Source organism: Cyprinodon tularosa, unplaced genomic scaffold, assembly GCF_016077235.1.
Source record: "Cyprinodon tularosa strain WSP-4 unplaced genomic scaffold, ASM1607723v1 ctg197, whole genome shotgun sequence".
NCBI classification, from domain to species: domain Eukaryota; kingdom Metazoa; phylum Chordata; class Actinopteri; order Cyprinodontiformes; family Cyprinodontidae; genus Cyprinodon; species Cyprinodon tularosa.
The window spans coordinates 3,746,513-3,758,778 of record NW_024038720.1 but is presented as its reverse complement, the minus strand read 5'-3'; positions in this window follow the sequence as shown (position 1 = coordinate 3,758,778).

Sequence of the window (12,266 nt, the reverse complement as noted above, 5' to 3'; positions counted from 1 at the left end):
AAGAAACTTTCGAAATACAATAGGCCTTCGCAGCGCTTCGCTGCTCGGGCCTAATGAGGACATGCTATATACTCTGACATCATTTAAGATTGAACTCATCCAGTGTTGGGCAAGCTACTTGTCCAGTGTAGTGAGCTAAGCTATCAGCTACTCAACAATAAATTAAGCTTCACTACACAAAAGCTACCACCTAAAGAATTATAGCAAGCTAAGTTACACTAATGTGTTAAAAGTAGCTTAACTACATCAGAAGCTACTTAACGTTGTACCAACCTAATGTCAATTCAAAATGAGTCTGACACACTAGTTAAAATATTTATTAAAGATCAGCCAATGACATATCACAGTGTAAACATTGCTTTATGATCAGCATATTAAAATAAAAACTAAAGTAATTACTAGTAGACAAACTAGTAAACAATCTGCTGTTATTAGAACCAAATGAAAGGTACTGTGTAGTGTTCTACACACCGAGACATGGCTATGAGTTTGCATTAAATGGACATCTCTAGGGAAAACAAAACCCTACAAAAGACCTCAATTAAACAGTTGATTCAAGTAACAAACAAAACTGTTTACAAAAGAAGGTGAAAAAATAAAGAAGCTAATTAAGAGATACATATATATATGTCTCACCATTTAATTTAATTTCTACCTACATATTTATTCATTGTATTTTTGGAGGCAATTAATTGAATGCTTATTTATTTATTTATTGAGCATTTATTTATTTATGTATTTATTTTATATACGGTAGAGCTGTTCCTCCATAAAAAATCTTATCTGTGCACAGCCTAAAAACCGATTTATGTAAACATCCTGTCAGGTAAACTAGGCCATGAAAATACAATATGGAAGTTTCACTACTGCTCTCTAATTAGAGTATCTTAGTGGCACATAGATATGGGAGAATTATCCTGCCATAATGCAAGAGCACATCATTTCAATTTGAGAAAAGAATTTCATCTTCTTGCTCTCAAAACTTACAATGCTCACACTCAAAACATGCGCTCTCTCTCAAATATTTTCTCTTCTCTCTTTGTTTCATCACTCAGATTTAATGCTTCTTGCACAGATATTTTCTCCTCTCGCTTGCCTCCTTCTCTTCGCGCACAAACCGCGCTCTGTTACGCTCGCAAATCCGTAGGCTCTGCTTGCGGATTTGTTTTGCTCTCTCAGACTGCAGTTGGATCATTGCCTAGCAACCTTTCCAGCCAATAGAACGACAGCCTCGGAAAGGGTGCGCTTGTTTAACCCTACTGAGTGTGCCTGTGCTACTACGCCACTTATAAGAGCGTCAGCTGAAACTGCTATTTACAGTAGCTTGTGGCTGATTGTTGTTTCAAAATAGAAAACCTGGTTTCATTTCTTAGTTTTGCCCTGGATTTTGTAGCGTTTGTGGACGCTACGTTGCTACTTGATCAAAACAATAAAGTCGCTACAGGAAAGTTACTTGATAAATAAAGCAGCGACGCTACGGTCAAGCTACTGGAAAATGTAGTTAAACTAATAGCTTCGCTACATGTAGCGGCGCTACTGCCCATCACTGAACTCATCTTGTAATGGATGGAAATGATAGCATTTATCGAGTTATTCAGGAACTTCAAGAAGCTACAATTTAATGAATAAACTGCTTACCAGAACATCCAGATCTTAATCTTATCTGAAAGTTAGATGGTCCATATAGCCTTCCCATTATCAGTATTGGATAATTTTTCTCAGATTCAGTTCAATTCAGTTTATTTATATAGCGCAAATTCATAACACAAGGTACTTAACAGAGACAATACTGTCAGATTGCTTAGGAAAACTACATTTAAATCACTTTATTGTCCCACAATTGGGAAATTCAGTCTCTGCATTTTGACCCAACCCCTTGAGGGGCAGTGGGCTGCCATTGTGTGGGGTTAAGGGTTTTGCTCAGGAACCCAGAGTTCAAGCTGTGGGGATCTACCAGGTACTTGCAACCTTCTCAGAGCACAAACGCACTGCTTTAACCCACTAGGCCAACACTTCCCTAAATGGCTTGATCCAGAATTGACCTGCAATACACGCTCCTGCTGGTGACGACCTTCACTTGAATTGTGTCGTTGACTTTTTAGCAATCCCTCATACTGAGCATGCATGTAGCGACAGTGCAGAGGACAAGAGCACAAATACAAAAAATAGCTCAGAATAAGCCATTTTGGATTAGGTATAAGAAAGATAGAGCCACAGTATCGCCAAGGAGAAACATCTGTCCAGACTGAAGTCTCCCTTTGCCGGACTGCACTGTTCACTCTATCTTCTCCTACATCCCTACTCACCAAGCAACTAAGCAAGCATCACTCTTTTTTTAAGTATAGGCTCAAAAAGGAAAGTTTTATGCTTAATAGATAAGGTGTCTCCCTTACCTAAGGTACCAAAGGGAAATCCAGGTCGGTGTCAGGAAGAAGTTCCAGGTTCGGTCATCAGGAGTCTAAAGACAGGTCAGGCAAACAGATCAGAACGATAACAGGCAGGCAAAGGCTCGAATAATCTGGCACTGATGACTAGAAGCAGGCAGGTTAAATAGAGACTGGAGCATGTGGCACAGATAAATGGTGATGAGAAACTGTGAGGAGCTACACAGGTAAATGGAATAAACACTCAAGCCAGTCATCAGCACCAAAATCATGACAAGTTGGTTACACAGGAGAGGAGCCTGATAAGTATCAGGAATGATCAGATCCCTGACTTAAGACTGAGCTGGCCATTTAGGTCTTTAAATTCTATTCTGGATTTACCAGGAAGCCAATAAAGGGAGTTTACATAGGAGAAATATGATCTCTATTTAATTTTCATCAGAACTCTGGCTGCAGCCTTTCGGATCAGCTAAAGAGTTTTTAGTACAGTTTGAGGATTTCCTGATATTAAAGAATCACAACAGTCAAGCCTTGAAGTAACAAATGCATGGACTAGTTTCTCAGCATCACCTCTGGACAGGATATTTCTATTTTTTGCAATATTCCTGAGAAGACAGAAAGACATTCAAGAAACCTCTTTGATATGGTATTTAAATGAAAGGTTCTGATCAAAAATAACACCAGGACCTCTTTTCATCTGCATTCAGAGGCAGAAAGTTAAGAGTTATCCAGGGTTTTATGTCTGCCTGTAGTCACTCAACGGGTAACCCTATAGCATGATAAGTCAGACAAATAAGATTTAAACCAGCTTAGTGCTCTTCCCTTAATTACTACAAAATGTTCAAGCCTCTCTAAAAAAAATATTATTACTGACTCCACTGAATGCAGCACTGAGATGTAACAGGACTGGTATCAATACAAGTCTAATATCTGAGGTCACAAGAATATCATTAGTGACTTTAACCTGAGCTGTTTCAGTGCTATGATGACCTCTAAAACCAGATTGAAACCCTTCAAAAAGTTAATTATGGTGTAAGTGGTCACACACTGCTTTAGCAACCATTTTCTCAAGAATTTTAGATAAGGAAGGAAGATTGGATATAGGTCTATAATTCACAGAGTCATCTGAGTCAAGAGACTGGTTTCTCAAGTAAAGAAAGATTAAAAATTAATGTTGTGATATTTCATATTAGGAGTTAGCTTTATAAAAATGTTTTATTTGAATTTGGTTGACAAAAATTTTAAGACTAGTTTATGTAATTGATTATGTTGAAATACCTGTTGGCAAAGGTTTTTATTTTAACTCCACATTAAATAAATCACTCTAATTTATTGTTTACCTATGTTACTAAGTCCAAATGTGTTATTATTCTTGGGTTAATCTCTCTTATTATATTTGAGTATTTGAGTAAGGTTTTCATTCTTTACACAAAGGCTTAAAGGTAAAGAGTGATACTGGTTAATTCCTCATTTTAGGGAGTGATAATCTTTTGAACAAATGTAAAAAGAGTTTTGTCTCAAAGTCACATGGGGTCTTATAAGATTAACTTTATAGTTTATAGAGTTGCATACAGTTAAGGCCTCGGATGGTTATGAGCCTTTCCCTTTGAGTCTTTATCTTTTCATACTAAAGAAAGACTCCCGAGACCTTGAAAGCAGACTAATGCTGAGCACTGCTTAAATGTATACAAAGATTAATTTCATTTTTCCCGTTGAGGTTTCTGTTTTACTAAAACGATTAATGTGACCTTGACAATATCTAATGTTTAGGCTCAACTCACACCTCAGCTTTAATCATCCCCATTCAATCACAGGCAACACTTAGTTATATTTTTAAAACTTTTCCTGGTGAAGATCGTTTTTAAAAAGCTTAATTCTTTACAGTTTGTTATAGAAATATTAATAAACTGCTTCAGAGGAATTAATGTTACCCAACAAGTCTTAAAAAAAATCATAATTTCGTTTTATTTTACCTAAAATAAATATTCATTTATTCATCCTTTCATTCATTGATTTTTTTGTAGGTTTAGCACAATGCTGTTCGGCTTTATGGTTCAGCTGTTCTGTCTATTATAGTCTGTCTCTATAATATTAACCTCTGGTAAACTCTCCCAGAGGTGAGACCAAGTCATTTCTTCGCAAGTCTACAGTAAGTCTCAAGTCTTTCTACTCAAGTCCCAACTCAAGTGTCAAGCAATAACATAACAGTCGACCCAAGTCAAGACTGGTAACATCCTTGTTAAATCCCAAGTCTGAAACTTCAAATTTCAAGTCGTTAAAAATAAAATAAAGCAAAGTTAAATTATATGTAAAATGTAAATCATCTCTCCTGTTTTATTTTTTCAAACTGTATTTATCTCAGCATGGGATGAAAGCAGTGCAATTGAATATTAAATCACAAGTTTTTGATTCATTTTTGAGTTAAATCACAAGTCTCTGAACATTTTTTCCAAGTCCTAAAATGAATGACTCAAGACTGATTTGAGTCTAAGGGCCGGATTTTTCAAGATCCAATTTTGCGTGCAGTAATTTGCGCTCGCAAAGTGGAATTTTGCGCGAGGGGCTGAACCATGGTTTGCGGGTGATTTAACAAGAGCGATTGCGTAACTGGTGGCAGGCGCAAAACTGTTGGAGACGCCCTATTTAAATGATGGTTTTGCGCGTTTTGTGGTTTGCGGCAAAGTAGTTTGTAGTTTGTGCAAACTAGTGCATTAAGAAATTTTAATCTTACAGTGACACCACCCCCTCCAAAAAAAGAAATGTATATATATATATATATATATATATATATATATAAACTTTGGCAACCTTTATTCCCTAAGGTGGTATGTGGCTGAATTTCTACTTCACCGCAGTAAGAAAAAAACACACAAACAAAAATAAAACAGGTGTTTTTTATCGGCCTGTAGAAAAATGCACATACCAAATGGCTCACAAGAAGTGACTGTGGATAAGATGACTGCATTGGCATGTTGCTCCACAGGCGCAGGGTGTCGGGGTTCTCCGGTAGGGCGTCAGGGCGACATGGCATTTAGAACGTCGGACAGCACTTCTGAAAAACGAGATTGGGAGATCCCAGATGCAAAAAAGTGCAATGTTGCAAGGAGTTTCGTGATATCTGGTATTGCGTGGGTCCTCCTTGTGCCTGGCTCCAAATCCATTCGGAGTTCCCCCAACAGCTCCAAAATGGCAATGCTGGATAAACGATATGTTTTGATGATCGTTTCCTAGTTCATTCCAAAAATATTCACACGGAGTGAAAAAATGCGTTCTCTGCGTCTCCTTGCTTCATTTCGATTTCTCCTTCTTGCGACAATAACCGCTGCCATGTGTGCGCAATTACGCATACAGACCATTTGCACCTTCTTTTGAAACGTGTTAAATATAGAGTCAGATACCGTTAGCAAAATTGCTTTCAGGTTTGATAAATCACTTTGCGAGTGCTAAATTAATATATTTACATGTTATCCTCCCACAAGACGCACTTTTGCGTGTAAACGCCCTATATTGAATATTCATTGCAGAAAAAGTACTAAATGGATAAGAGACGCTATTTAGCACGTTTTAAAGACCAAATCCTTTTAGCACGCTGTTGATAGATCAGTTTGTACATTTTTTTGCGTGCGCAGTGAAATAGCTCACGTTTTAATACACGCAAACCTTTGATAAATCCGGCCCTAAGTCACAAGATTTAAGGCTCCACCTCTGTTATGTCCACATGGATTTTTTAATTTAGACCCACAGCGGCCTTTTTTTTTCCCAAATACAGATTATTTAATGCAGCATATTTTCAGCAACAACTCTATCTTCCTTGGATAATTTGTGCTATATTTACGTGTTAGCATCATAAACTTGTAAACAGTATACTCCTGATGAAGAGTTTCTTTCATGGCATTAGACCGTTCAACCACAAATTTCTTAACCACAACTATCTTAATACATTTATATGATATATCACTATAAAAGGAGCACCTACCTAAAAAAAAAAAAAAAAAAAGAAAGAAAACCCTATTTTGAAATAATACTTGCAATCAAAAAATTAGGTTTTATAGTGACAGTTTTTTCACTGTAGAGGTAGGACAGCTGGTTATACAGTAGTTCATTGGGAGACAGATGGAGTAAGCTATAGGGAAATCCAGAAAGAATTGTTGGGTAGAAAAAAACTTGGGACCCCTGGCATTAACCTTCTAAAATACTACAATACTTAACATGTTAGAGCAACAATGAATTCAGGATGAAGAAATATTCATATCATAGAATGTTCTTGGAAAAGTCTGGAAATATAATGCATTGAATTTGAAAAGACATAAAACGTTGTCACAGGTGATATACATCCAGTGTATGAGGCTCAATGTTCACTCTTGAAAAGCTTTATGCATCAACATTTTGTTTTGTATACACTCTGTGCATACAAAAGGACAATAAAGTTTGTCAAAATCTAAGTCAATACAAATGGCGAACACAGCTCATCTGAATGTCTTAAAACATTTGTTGATATCCAGCAGATAATATTAATGTCAATTTGACAATTTGTGTGTCTCCAATATTGCTGGAAATATTTTATCTCAGTAAATCCTAACTGACTTAACTTATTTTAACTGCACCGGTAATTCATGTATTAAATCGAGAGCCACACCAAAGTATGCTTATTCCTGATTTTGTTATATCTTATATTAGAATTTTTTGTTTATATAAATACTGGCACCAGTTCAAGAAAATGTATTTTTTTATGTTTGCCAAGGAAGATATAGCTCATAAAAATACAGGCTTTAATGCCCAGCTTTGATCTGTTTCATCACTTCCAGTGTTTGCAGAAGTGCAGTTTGCAATTCTGTGTGAACTTTTACATAAATCCCTCCCACACTGAAGTAACACTCATCCATCTACCAAGTACAAATCAGAACATACAAAATAATTACTGTTACAAAGTGAAGCATGTTGTAGTGTCTGAACCAAGTCCATGTCAAGTGCTGCTGTAGACCTGCAAAAGGTAGAATTTCTAATTTATTATGTCCCAGCACAGATCTATGTTAATATATATATTTACAGCTACCGGTAAGTCCAATTCCAAGGTCAACACCCCGAATTTAAGACATATTTCATAATACTTTACAAATACAAATATAGCAACTGACATCATTTAGAATAAAAATGCTCTATCCGGTTTTTCTGAAAACTTAATGAAACTCACATTCACTTACCCACAATTTCACTTCTGCTGGTGGAAAAAGAAGCCCAGTCTGTCTCACCCTCTTTTTTGATGGATTCATGTTATTTTTCTTGCTGACCAGGGAGTAAACATTCTCATCATATAGTATTTTTTGCTGTCTTGCCACCTACTGCTTCCAGATTATCACATAGCACTAGAGCATAGGTTTTACAATACGTCATTTTATCCTCAGCATCCGTCCTTTAACGTGTTTTCAGGTTCTTTGGTAATTGTTAAGCAACCTTTGATCTAAGCAAAGTGAAAATGAATTGTTTCATATTCAGTTTTTTATTATTTGAGTCATGCATCTAAATTATAAAGCAGGCACAGCTATTTTAGCCATCACAGTATCAAACTTCTTTTGTCTGCTACCTTAAACTGAAATTGACTGAAATTGACTTTTTTAGGCTGCATGGTGGATTTTCTCTCCAAGAGTTGACAATCTTGTTTTAAGTGTGAGACTAACCCCAAATAGGACAGGAATATGCATGTGCTCATCTGTCAATTTGCAAATGACTGCAGATATACTGCTGAGGTGTCAAGTGATCCTACAGTTTGATAAGAAAAACAGAGAACAAGGTCTTTGGGAGCGAAATGCTTGCTTAGAGAACAAATTTAAATGGTGATAAAGTTAGAAATGCTTCAGACTAACAGCTCATTAGTCAGTTTTAAATATTTTATGGAAAAAAATAATTGAATATTTACTTTTCAGAGTCATACATTTGGATGCCATTTTTTCCTATGCACACATTACCTCCTCTTTGTGTCAGTTCGGTTACACATTTGGCACAGATTTGATCCAAGAGCACTATCTTTTCAAAATAATTTCCACAAGAAAAAAAATCTATTTATTTAGTGACCTATTTACTAATACAGCTCACAAAAAACATGGCTGCCACTACAAAGAACCTCTCCAGCTCTCACCATGTGCAGTGACCCATTTGCTAGAGAAGCCAACCTTCCAAAATTTCACATTTTCAGATCACATAAGTCATGCTTATATCTACTCACCCATATTCCACCTTCCTACCAATACCCACAGCCCTCTCTTTCTGTTCCAACCTCTTTTTTACCCCATAGATCTCTTGTGTAAGGTGGAACTCCTGCTCAATGTAAGCTTCTGACTGAGGCCTGACACATGAGTGTATCCAGGCCAGATACTGCCAGCTCAGTTTATGACACAAGTTAATGTTTAAATTATGAGAGAGTAAAGGGGCATTTTCCAGAAATAATTTGACATCTTGCACATCAAGGTCCTTTTTAAAGCACTATCATCACCTCTTAGCGGGTGCAAAAAATAAAATAAAATAAAATATGGTAACAAATGTTAAATTATGACAAAATCTGTTATAGATAGATAGATAGATAGATAGATAGCAGTGGAGGTGGTCAGCAGCACAAAGTTCCTGGGGGTGCACATCACGGACAACCTCACCTGGACTGTAAACACTTCATCTCTAGTGAAGAGGGCACAGAAGCGCTTGTACTTTCTGCGGAGGATGAGGAGAGCCCGCCTGCCCCCGCCCATCCTCACAACCTTCTACAGAAGCACCATAGAGAGCGTTCTGACCAGCTGTCTCTCTCTGTGGTGTGGAGGCTGCAGAGCTTCTGACTGGAAGAATGTGAGGAGGGTGGTGAGGACAGCGGAAGGAATCATTGGGGCTCCTCTTCCCTCCATTAAGGACATTTCATCACAGCGCTGTGTGTCCCGAGCCCGTAATATCATCAAAGACCCCTCACACCCCCACCATGGACTGTTCTCCCTGCTGCCCTCTGGAAAGAGGTTCCGCAGCATCCGCTGCAGATCCACCAGGTTGTGCAACAGCTTCTTCCCCACTGCCATCAGACTGTTGAACCTTTGATCCACAATCCGAACTCTGCACCTATTGCACATTATCGGGCATCAAATGCTGCTGAACTTTTAACTTTTAGCCCTTTAAATTGTTCATCTCATTGTATTTTTCAATAACGCATTTTTTGCACAAATGCCATTTTGCACTGAACCACTGCAACTTGCACACTGTCTCTTATCCTCTGCACTGTTCACACTTTGACCACTGCTGCACTTTTTGTATTTTTCTATAACTCGTGCCATTGTGAAATATCAATGCAACGTTCATAAGCTGTATGTAACGCAATTTCGTTCTGTATGCACCCTGTGCATACAAAATGACAAATAAAGAAGTCTAAGTCTAAGTCTAAGTCTAAGATAGATAGATAGATAGATAGATAGATAGATAGATAGATAGATAGATAGATAGATAGATAGATAGATAGATAGATAGATAGATAGATAGATAGATAGATAGATAGATAGATAAGATGGGTGGAGGGAAATGATGAAATAAATTAATGAATATCTGTTATCATGGTAAACCATTAGTTCCACAGTTTTTTAGCAAAAGTATTTTGACAGCAGGAGACAAACTGGCCCCTTATACATATTTTAGACATGACAAATTGTTGGTGGTGTCAGAGTTAAGCTATGTTTCTCTATATCATTTGAAGAAAAAGACAATGCTTTTGGCTCTGATTCAGTATGACTCCGGCTCGGCATGCTTTCCAGATTATCCACCATAGTGACAAGGATATCATCCACTTCTTTGGCTTTCTTCATTCCATTTCTTTTTTTGAGTAAGTAATGGGTCGAAGAGGATAAAACCGTTTTCCTTCCCTTCACTGATGGATGCTAATGCACAGTCTCTCAGTACAGAGGTGGCAAATCCCTTAGGGAGGGTTTGCACTGAACTATTTCGTGTCTGTAAAAAGATCAGGGGGAGTAATCTCTGTCTCCGCTATCCAGGACTGCTCTGCTGTGTAAATCCACAGAGAGAAAAAAAGAGAGACAGAAACAGATATCTCTAGAATATGAAGGTAAAAAACAAACAAATGTCTTTGCACATGTTTGGAAAATGTCAATGAGTTTGACACAAAACTGAATTTATCCTATGAATATGCACTGCACTTTTTGTATTTGTTACTACAGATGAGGTTGAACCTTTCCAGTCATTCACACCAGTCTAGGTAAGTATATATGTTTTAGAAAGAATGTTACACACACATACACACACACCACCAGACAGACTTTATTTATGTCTTATTATACAGCACAGGGTTAAATCCGTTTAATTGCTCAACCCTTGTGGGAGAGAAAATTGAAAACGAAGGTTTAATTTCATAGGTCTCTATTTTCAAGGGATTTTGTTTCACTGTCTCTAAAGCCCTGGCACTATTACTTGTCATGTAAAAACCAATTACAATCTATGCCAAGATGAAATGTGTCATCAGAGAATCTATTAACAATGTTCTCAGACCTCAATATTTACAGTCTCCACCCTACTTTCTGTGGCATCACTGAGTGTTGCAAGTTATTAAGGACAATTAGAGGACAATGGACTTAATGTCAAATCTGCTGTTTTAATATAGCTGAGTTAAGTTAATTTCGAAAGACCTGGTTGAGAACAAATTGCACCAGAGAGCAGTTTTCAAGACAAATAGATCAATTTAATTTGCAATAAAACTGAATCAAATGTTCTATCTATCTATCTATCTATCTATCTATCTATCTATCTATCTATCTATCTTCTATCTATCTATCTATCTATCTATCTATCTATCTATCTATCTATCTATCTATCTATCTATCTATCTATCTATCTATCTATCTATCTATCTATCTATCTATCTATCTATCTATCTATCTATCTATCTATCTATCTATCTATCTATCTATCTATCTATCTATCTATCTATCTATCTATCTATCTATCTATCTATCTATAAGCTGCGTTTGGGTTTCTGACAAGACATTATTGTGAACTGTGGTTTACTTTCGAAATTTCCCTTCAAAGAACATCATTCAATTAGTATTGAGCTTTATATGGATGCTACAGTACTTGGATAACTTGGCCTTGTGTTTTTTAGAACAAAGCAGGGCTCATCACTAAGAGATAAACCATTTATTTATTCAAAATTAAATTAGCAGAACTTGCATTGTAGCCCTCAGGTTTTTATAAATTTTTTAAGCAGTGCTTTTATTGACCTCTATATGACCTTGTTGGGGCGTTTTTTAAAAGGAAAGTGGTTTGCTGAGAGATTTATGTAATTAGTTCTTTATTAACATAGAAATGTGCTGATGAAATGTCATGCAGAAGAACACCATTCTGTCTAACCTTTCTTTTGGAAACATGTCCTAATTTTTTATTGTGTTTTCTGATTCAAGTCATGTTTAAACTTAGCTAAACAAAATACATCCCACCTGTCTGTGTGAGTGGGCGCATCATAAATCAGTCACATATAGATTTTTCAATGCCAGGGACCACGAAAAACAGGTCAGTCTTTGCTCATGAAATGCATATAAAGAAAACGCCACACCATGTCACTTGTCATTATAGCAGATTGTTCATTTTTCAAGTGCTTCTTCATACCGTTGTGGGAGGATGACACCTTGCAGTCTGGTTTTGAAATAGGAGTAGTTATGGCAGGCGAAGTCGTGACACGTTTGAGAACTACAAATCTCTAGGTTGACATTTTACTGTCATTTAACACAACCTGAAGGGACAATAAGAAATCTTGATCCTTCTTTTACCTCAGTGTATTTTAACAATATGCAGTGTAACAACAAAAAAACTTAATTTTATTTAACCTTTATTCTACCTGACTATTTTATTCAA